The sequence below is a fragment of the Oxyura jamaicensis genome, chromosome 2, assembly GCF_011077185.1.
Source record: "Oxyura jamaicensis isolate SHBP4307 breed ruddy duck chromosome 2, BPBGC_Ojam_1.0, whole genome shotgun sequence".
Taxonomy (NCBI): domain Eukaryota; kingdom Metazoa; phylum Chordata; class Aves; order Anseriformes; family Anatidae; genus Oxyura; species Oxyura jamaicensis.
Window position 1 is genome coordinate 66,092,647 of NC_048894.1, and position 10,205 is coordinate 66,102,851.

At 44.5% G+C, this 10,205-nt stretch overlaps 1 long non-coding RNA gene across 1 annotated transcript; it reads left to right on the forward strand.

Moving 5' to 3' along the window:
- Positions 1-750: 750 nt before the first annotated feature.
- On the forward strand, positions 751-10,205 carry LOC118162504. The gene is made up of 2 exons (XR_004748487.1): positions 751-780; positions 10,011-10,205. It is a non-coding gene; the product is annotated as an uncharacterized LOC118162504 (long non-coding RNA).

Here is a 10,205-nt window from a genome sequence, read left to right on the forward strand (position 1 = left end):
TTCCTTTTTTCTTTCTTTTTTTTCTATTTTTTCCTTTTTTCTTTTTTTCCTTTTTTTTGCCTTTTTTTCTTCCTTTTTTTCTTTCCTTTTTTTCTATATTTTCTTTCTTTCCTATTTTCTTTTTTTCCCTCTTTTTTTTCTTTCCCCTTTTTTCTTTTCTTTTTATTTTCCTTTTTTCTATTTTTTGCCTCTTTTTTCTTTTTTCTTTTTTTTCTTTTTTTCCCTTTTTTTCTCTTTTTTTTTCTTTTCCCTCCTTTTCTTTTTTCTTTCCTTATTTTTCTCCTTTTTAAAATTTCTTTTCTTTCCCTTTCTTTTTTTTTTTTTCTCTCCTTTTTTCTTTTATTTTTTTTTCTTTTATTTTTGTTTGTTTGTTTGTTTTGTTTTAGAAAAAAACATAAGAAGTTATCACGGATCCGGGGTAGGAAGTTTGAAGCCTTGGCCGAGCTGCCGTCGGCAGCGCCAGCAGAGAGACTGGTGGGCTGAGGGGAGGGGGCCGGCCCAGGGGTGGGGAGTAGGAACAGCGGCAGAGCCGCTCGGTTCAGCGGGCGCAGCGGAACGAAGCGGAGAGGGAGGCTCGAAGGCGGCCCGGGGGTGGGGGGTGGTGGCGGGGGGGGCAGCAGGAGCGGCGGAGCCGAGGGCGGAAGTCGGCACGCCTCTCCTCCCTCTCCTGTGGGCGGTGCAGGACGTCCCCCTGGGTGTCCTGGGGTGTTACTTCCGCAAGCGGCTCAGATCTCTGCTTTGACCTGGTCTCGCCAACTTCCGTCTTTTCTGCGTTCGATGGTGGGTACGGCGGGACTTCCGCGTGATTGAGAGGGGCATCCCCAGAGTTCTCGCCCGCAATGCGCGTTAAAAGTCAGTAACAGTTCTGCAAGGGCTGCCGCTCCTAGTGTTGACATCTGGGCCGCGGCGCAGGCAACCTCCTTCTCCGCCTCCATAGCCTTTAGTGTCTCTAATACCATTCGTCACAACTCACAGACAGTTTTCACCTCCTTTTCATCTTTTGAATCCCCCGTTATAGTCCTTTCCCACATGGTATTCCCGAACACCCGCCATTCCGTAACAGGGAACAGCAAGGCAGTCTCTCTAAAATGTCCCCATCATTGTCCTAACTTGATCAATTTGATCAGTTTCTTTTCCGTTGTCTTGATACCTCTCTTAGAGAGTATTCCAGCGAGCAACAATGCAGCAGCCTCCACTTCCATGGCTGTGCTTCCTCTGAGAGGTAGGGAGCGACCCTGACCCGTGTCTGCCAAGCAGCACCCTCTCAGCCGTTTATTTTCCCAATCCCTCCTCCTCTAGCTGCTTACCGCAGTCTTGGAGAACTCAGTTGAGCTGGACTGTCTGGTGCGTAACCATCCTCTGCTACCAGATGTCGGAAAGGGAAATGGTCCCGAGTAACGATGCAACCTCAATGCGAGTATAATCATCCTCCTTTATTGCATGTTCTAACAGAGTATATATAGGCAGCTAACTACAGCACAACTTATAATTGGTCTAGCTTCTCCGTGCACTTGTCTCTAGCTTGTTTCCTCATTATCTCTAATACAAGGACGTGGGAAACAGCGCAAAGCCACCTGCGAATTCCTTTCCCACAAAGAGGTTTTCCAAGTGCTAATAAATAGTATGGACTTTAAATTATTTTATTTTTAATCTAAAATGTTTTTGTTTTGTTTTGTTTTGAAACAAAAAGATATCTCTAGTGCTGAATCTGCTAAGTTTAATCCACTATATTGTATACCATTTTTAAATCTTGTCCAGCAGCATATAGTTAGTATTCCAACTCAAATGTATTAAGAAGCAGTTCTTACCTTGTAATTTGATACTCACTCATTCAATATCATCATTGCTTTATCTGGCTTAAGCAATTAAAATGGAGTATTAAGAAACAGTAAATATGGTTTAAGGAAATGGAACATGGAATTATAGCATAGGAGAAACAAGTAGGTGGAGCCAGTCCCCTCCCCGGCCGTTCAAAAGCAGCCCCTAGGGAGCGCGAGCGACTAGGAGCGCAGCAAACAGGATGGGCAAACAGGGCGTGGCGCGTCAGAAGGGGGTGGTGCGTCAGAAGGGCGTGGGCGCGGCAGTTGTTGTTTGCGCGGCAGTTGTTTGGGTGGCAGTTTGCGCAGGCAGAGCGAGCAGGGAGGGTCCCTTGCCTCTCTTTTGCGTGGTCTTTCCCATCAGTACTTGTAACCTGCTTTTGAGGAACCTGGCCATGATATCAACCCGGCAGAAAACCATGGTCTCCGCATCTCTGCGGCCTCTCCAGCCACAGTCACCATTGTGGCTACTCAGATGGAGGGCTTGCGGAAACACACCACTGTCCAGGTCTTGGGCTGTAGGGTGTGCCAGAGTCTTCTGTCAGTATCTGACAGCAGCAGTGAGGGCTATGCCTGTGGGAGGTGTGCCCAGGTTGAAGAGCTGCTCAGCCAGGTAGCAGAGCTTTGGGAGGAAGTGAGGAGGCTCAGGAGTATCAGGGAGTCAGAGAGGGAAATTGACTGGTGGAAGCATAGTCTACCCTCTCTGAGAGAGATTCATGAGCCTGCCACAGCACAAGTGTCTGCTGCTACTCAGAAGACAAAAGTTCCCTCATCCCGCCAGGCAGTAGGAGGGGAACTAGTGCAAGGGGGGGAATGGAGGCAGGTTCCTGTTCGGCAGGTTCCTGTAGGCGAGCCCTGTCCCTGCCCACTTCATCTTCCCATCTACCCTTATATAACAGGTATGAGGGTCTAGAACATGACAGTCAGAACAATGATGTAGACGAAAGCCCGTCCCCGTTGGAGAGGGTGCTTAAGGCAAGGCAACCTACCCCGCGCATTGCTACATCTTCTGTCAAGAAAGAAAGAAGGGTTATTGTCATGGGGGACTCCCATCTGAGAGGGACAAAGGGCCCAATATGCCGACCAGACCCAACCCAAAGGGAAGTCTGTTGCCTCCCTGGGGCTCAGGTGAGGGACTTTGCTAAGAAAGTCAAGCGCCTGGTATGGCCCACCGACTACTACCTGCTACAGGTCTTTCAGGCTGGTAATGACGAGGTAGCAACAAGACATCCGAGAGCGATCAAAAGGGACCTTAGGGCTTTGGGGTGACTAGTTAAAGGATCAGGGGCACAGGTTGTGTTTGCCTCTGTCCTTCCGATAGGGGAGCTTGATGCTGACAAGCAGACTCATCTCATTAACATGTGGCTTTGGGACTGGTGCAACCGGCAGAACTTTGGGTTTTTCGATCATGGGAAGGGGAAGGTCTACGCGACACCAGGCCTGCTGGCACCAGATGGGATGTGCAAAGTTGAGAGCCTCTGGATAAGGATTAAGGGATGAACAAATAAAGGGGATGTCGTTGTGGGAGTCTATTACAGACCACCTGGCCAGGACAACAATGCCAATGAATTATTCTTTGCAGAACTAAGAGATGCCTTGAGATAAACTCCCCTTGCCCTTATGGGGGACTTCAACCTACCAGATGTCGACTGGGATCACCACACAGCTGACACGAGCAAGTCCAGGAGGTTCATAGAGCACCTAGATTATAACTTCTTGGTGCAGGTGCTAAAGGAGCCAACTAGGAATGGTGCCTTCTTAGATCTGTTGCTGGAGAACAGAGAGGGTCTTGTGGGGGATGTGGTAATTGGCAGCCATCTCAGTCATAGTGACCATGAAGTGACCATGGTGACTGAAGGAAAGCTGCCACCAAAACTTCAGCCCTGGATATGGGGAGAGCAGATTTCAGGCTGCTCAGGGAACTAGTCAGCAAGGTCCCCTGGGAAACTGCTTTTGAAGGCACTGGCGTCCATCAGTGCTGGTCAGTCTTTAAGCACTGCCTCCTAAAAGCACAGGATCAGGCAATTCCAAAATATCGGTAGTCAGGCAGGCGGGGCAGAAGGCCAGTCTGGCTGACCAGGGATCTTCTACTGGAGCTTAGGCGAAAAGAGAAAATGTATGGCTGCTGGAAGGAGGGTCAGGCAACGTGGAAGGAATACAGGGACACTGTTCACGTTTGTAGGGAGAAAATTTGTGTGGCCAAATCCCAGCTAGAGTTGAAGCTGGCCATGTCTGTGGGAGACAATAAAAAGGTTTTTTTTAGATATGTGAACAGAAAAAGGAGGACCAAAGTAAACTTAGGTCCTCTACTTGATGGGGAAGGTCTCCTCACAGACAATGGCATAGGCAAAGCAGAGACGTTTAATGCCTTCTTTGCCTCTGTCCTCAACACTGATGATGGGCTTTGGGACCCAGGGTGTCCTGAGCTGGAGGACCATGATGGTGGGAATGATAAACTCCTAACAGGCCCTGAACATGTGCGGGACTTGCTGCTCCACCTGGATCCATACAAGTCCATGGGTCCTGATGGGATTCATCCCAGGGTGCTTAAAGAACTGGCTGACGTCATCGCGGGACCTTTCTCAATTATTTTTCAGCAATCTTGGGAATCTGCAGAGGTCCCAGTAGACTGGAAGCTGGCAAATGTTGTGCCAATTTTCAAGAAAGAAAACCCTAGGAATTACAGGCCTCTCATGTCAGTGCCTGGTAAAATAATGGAGATGATCCTTGAAGTTTCTGAAGTGCACCTTGGGGACAATGCAGTCATTGATCCCAGCCAACATGGGTTCGTGAGGGGTAGGTCCTGCCTAACAAATTTGATTTCCTTTTATGATAAGATCATCCATCTAATTCACCAAGGGAAACCAGCTGATGTGATCTTTTTGGACTTCAGCAAGGCTTTTGACACGGTTTCCCATAGGATCTCACTGGACAAAATGTCCAGCATACAACTTAAACATCATACAATGGGTGAGCAATTGGCTGACAGGCAGGGCTCAAAGGGTTGTGGTAAATGGGGCCGCATCTGGCTCCATTTTAGGGCCAGTCCTCTTCAATGTTTTTATAAACGATTTGGATGTAGGACTAGAAGGTGTTTTGAGCAAATTTGCTGACGACACCAAGCTTGGAGGAGTTGTGGACTCGGCTGAGGGTGGAAAGGCCTTGCAGAGAGATCTGGACAGATTGGAGAGCTGGGCGATCTCCAACCACATGAAGTTTAACAAAAACAAGTGCCAGGTCCTGTGCCTGGGACGGGGCAACCCTGGCCGTACATACAGACTGGGCAACGAGATGCTGGAGTGCAGCCCTGCAGAGAGGGATCTGGGTGTTGTGGTTGACAGCAAGTTGAATATGAGCCAGCAGTGTGCCCTGGCAGCCAGGAGGGCCAACCGCATCCTGGGGTGCATCAAGCATGATAATGCTAATCGGTTGAGGGAAGTGATTGTCCCTCTCTGCTCTGCGCTGGTGCAGCCTCACCTCGAGTACTGTGTGCAATTCTGGGCACCACAGTACAGAAAGGATGTGAAACTGTTGAAGAGTGTCCAGAGGAGGGCGATGAAGATGGTGAAGGGCCTAGACAGGAAGACATATGAGGAGTGGCTGAGGTCACTGGGCCTGTTCAGCCTGGGGAAGAGGAGGCTGAGGGGAGACCTCATAGTAGTCTACAGCTTCCTCACGAGGGGGAGTGGAAGGGCAGGTGTAATCACCAGTGATAGGACCCATGGGAATGGTGTTAAGCTGAGGCAGGGGAGGTTTAGGCTGGGTGTCAGGAAGAGGTCCTTCACCAAGAGGGTGGTAGCACACGGGAACAGGCTCCCCAGGGAAGCAGTCACTGCACCAAGCCTGTCTGAATTTAAGAAGCAATTGGACTGTGCACTTAGTCACATGGTCTAAACTTTTGTGTAGACCTGTGTGGTGCCAGGAGTTGGACTTGATGATCCTTATGGGTCCCTTCCAACTCAGGATATTCTATGCTCCTATGATAAGTATGCCTGGTTGGTACAATACTGTATTCTCCTTTACAAAACAAGATCCCCAAACTCTGCGCTGTACCATGAGGCAAGGCTACAAGAAGGCAGACATCTGCTACACTGGAGAAAGGACTGAAGAGTGCAGTATTAAAACAAACAAACAAAAAAAATGATGCCAATTATTACTTTCCTGGGGTCACAGATAGCTGGGTACGCTAGTGTGCTATAAGCAGTTGAATTTTCTCTGCCAGCAAAACTGTTTCTCTTGTTTGAAACCTACTGAGGGATTCTTGTGGATCTGCTCGAGCTACAGATTGATGAAATCAAGTGAAAGTTTAAAATTATTAGGATTTTAGGCTGCAGCCTAAGCAGAATAGAAAGTTATAACGTGAAGATTCTTCCCATTTGCCCTTAAAGAATTTTTCTTGATGGGAATGTTAATGAGGATTGGTATCTTTTAGCTTTCCTACAGTTTTTATTGCCAAGCAGCAGCTATGTTTATGACAGTTTCTTAAAACTGTCTCGAGTTAGCTGGAAAGAGATAACTGAAAGAATGCAAACCAAATAACCTTGGTTCACAGCCCTCTCTGTTTCTTTTCAACTTGCCTTGACAAGCATTCAGCACGTCCAGACAGTTATTTTAACTCTTATTATTGCTGAATACAGACATATTGGTCTTGCAAAGAATTTCATGCAGCTTTAGAATACAGGCTAAAATATTAACACAAAATTTGTGCTACAATATATCAGTATCAGAAAGCTAGCCAAGCAATAGCCCTGTAGCTACTGATGACTTGTCAGTAGCTCCATTAGACCTTGAAAATGTATTACTAAACCTATTTGCAGAGAAGGATTTATTCCAAGTTAGTACAGTGCTGAAGGGAACAATAACACAACTCCAAGTTCATGCACAACCGAAGCCTTTATTAATTGCGTTCAACAGTCCTATATATCTGAGCTACTAGATGCAAAAGTATTACGTGGCACACATGCACTATTTCTGCAATCTTATTTGTGCTCATGCATTCAGCAAGCTCTAGTCTGGCAAGCTTTTTTGATTACAGCTGGTTAGTTTCTCAATGCCTATCTCTTGTTCCTTCCTCGACATCCTCATTTTGCAACTGTCCTATGTTCTTGTACTTTCCCAGCCACATTCTTGTATTTTCCATCCCCATAATGTATCATTGTATCAAACAAGTTTATCTTGTCCCTGTACGAGTTACCCATACAGTGCCTACCTAAAAAAACAACCAAATAAAAGAAGTACACCCCAAGACAGAAAAAAGCATCAGACCCCTGTTCCAGCTAAATCAAATGATCACATGTATGAAAACAAGACAGTTACTGTTGCTAACCTGACACAGGATCACTTGTTAAGCTGCAGTAATTACATTCTGAGTCAGTATCTCACTGTTCAGAGCTAGGTAAAAATGTGATTATACAAATAGAAGAGTTGCTCAAGACAGTGTGTGTCACATGCCTTTATACATAGCCTCAAGCATCTACATACTACAGGAGGTGGTTTTGCTGGAAAATATTGCCCTAGTTAAGATTTCATCCCTAGTTTATAGTGCATTTTTGTAAGTTCTGAGGGAAAGCAGCTTTTGGAAACTAATGATGAGAAAACAGCTTTGAAGTCATGATGCTGTGCATTTATCTCCCTTCATCATAGTCTATGTGTGCAGTTCTGTCAGAAGAGGAATTATTACTACATCCACCTTATAGGGCCCAAGAGCACACAAATGAGCACGTCCCAAGGTCCTATAGGACGTTCTTGATTGCATCTGGAATCAAAGTTAATTCTTTTTATCAGTATGTTAGCCATAATATTGCTATCTAGAACGTGAGCATTTGCTTAAATGGACCTTAAATATCTACAGTTGCATTTCCTTGAAATAATAATAATAATAATAATAATAAAATTTAGTCTGCTGTAGAAGCTGAAGACAGACCAATTGATGTGCAACAAGGCATTAATGTTAGTCTAGTTGCAATGCTGCTATTTTTCATAGACCAGATTCATGCAAGAAAGTCTCAGTAGTACAGGTAAAATAGTTATGCAGCAAAATTTTCCTGGTACCTGTCCTCTTTCTCTGGTATCATGCTCCCTCTTCCAGTGTCCCTCTGGGTCCCCATGTGGTGAGCCCTAGCCTTGCTCTAGCAGAGAGGCTGCAGAAGGTGTCACCCACACAACAGCATCCCACATTCTTCCCTGAGAAGAATCTGATGATGCTCTTGAAGATCCTTTCTTCTTTGGTCTTAGGGACTGTTTGGTTTATTTTTGTAATTTCTCTTAATGTGATCTGTGTATGTGAACTTTAATTTCACTGGTTCTTCATTATTCAGTCTTCTGTTTTTTCTTTTATAACTAAACTGGTTCAACAAGATCATACGCTTGTAATGACCACTGTGATTTCTGTTTATTGGCTGGGACTCCTGGTGCTATGCCATGTTTTGATGCCTGTATCTCCGATTTTGTTCCAGGATAACAGATAATGCAATCAACAACAAAAAATATAGCTACATGTTGTCAATATAAACTAAACTAAATCTGACCTGACCAGTAGACAATTGCTATCACTGCTAAAATAAGGCAAAATCAACTTAGGCCAATGTAACACAGAAAAGTGCTGAGAGACTGTCTTTTACTTGTAATGGCAAAAATCAAGTTCACTTGGCTGCAGGTAGGTTCTTTTTCTTAGGGAAGGCTGTGCCATAGGCAAGCAGTTCTGTGGCTGTCCTTTGCCAGCTGACCAGAACATTACTGCACAGAATGGCTGAGGTGGGAAGGGACCTCTGGAGGTCACCTGGTCCAATCCCCCTGCTCAAGAAGGGCCACCTACAGCAGGTTACCCAGGACCGCGTCCAGCTGGCTTCTGAAGATCTCCCAGGAGGGAGACTCTAAGGAGTCCCTTAATCTACTCTGTGATCCTTTGCCGGACTCTATCCAGTATGCTCGTGTCTGTCCTGTACTGGGGAGCCCAGAACTGGACCCAGCACTCCAAGTATAGCCTCACCAGAGCCTCCCTTGGCCTGCTGGCAACACTCCTCCTAATGTGGCTCAGGATAACATCAGCTTTCTTTGCAGCAAGAGCACATTACTGTCTTGTGTTCAACTTGGTGTCCACCAGGACCACCAGGTCCTTTTCTGCAAAGCTGCTTTCTGGCTGGTTATCTCTTCTTTTCATTTGGCATTAAAGACTGTCACAAGCAGAATGCTTATGTAAATTAATCACACATTGACATGGAGATAGCATTTTCCATATTCCCAAAATGGTATAAAGATTGTATTTATGAGTCTAAACTTATGCCAACCAACTTCCCCCACCCCCATTATAGCAACTGTATAATTCCATAGCATTTAGATTTTCCCAAGTTGTTACTCACGATGATGCTAGTTTTTCTGTCTGATATTCTGTCTCACTTTCTTCCTTCATTTTTGTATCTTATATTCTGTGTGACATATTGGCTATGCATTTTGTGGAATATAAAAGTTACCCAGTCTTTATAAAACATTTGGTGAGCTCTTGGTGCTTAAGTTCTGTATGATGGCATACTACTACTGCTATGTATTCCACCAATGTCAGTTTGTTTGTTTTACTTTTATTTTCTTCTGCATTTAGTATAATCTGCAAGATCGGTTCTTTTGGCAATCTCAGTTAGGATAAGTTAAAGATGAACTTAGAAGTACTCTATTAGCTATATAGAATTATTATAAATTAATGTAAATTGAAGAATTAAAATACAGTAAATTATACACAGTTGTACTTATTGCAGGACTGGATTGCAGGACAAAATAATTGTTTTGTACTATTTTCTTTTGCAGAAAATATTAGGGGTGTTTTAAAATAATTTTTATATGATTACTAGATAATGAAAAACTCCCAATTTGATTTTGCTCTTTAACCTAAATACTTTCCAAGAATGGACAAGATACCTATGCTGAAGTTTCAATAACCCAGTCTTTCCTATAGTATATGAATTAACTCTTGGGGGACATCTGAGTCCAGGTTCAAGAGCTCTCTGATCACCTCTAGAAGTCAACACCACATTCCTGAGCTTTCTAAGGTAAAATTAATTTTAAAAAATCAAAATGTGTTATTTTTAGAAGGAAGAGCAACAGGAAATATGCTGAACTCTCTCATCTTCAGTCAGTGAAATGCATGCTCTAAAATTTAGAAGTCACATTTTAGTAATTATGTTCCTGTATTCAAATTACCAGGAAGGGCCCAGAGAATCATTTCTGCCACTCTTCTCAAGGTATTTCATTCTCTGTGATGGAAATCAAGAGTAGCAACAGCAACATGGACTTCAATCAGCTGAGAACACATGCAGGATTTTTGATGCATCAAAGTTTACACCACTGCAGTGACTATGCTGACATTTGTATTTGAATAAATTTGACTCATGGTTTTCA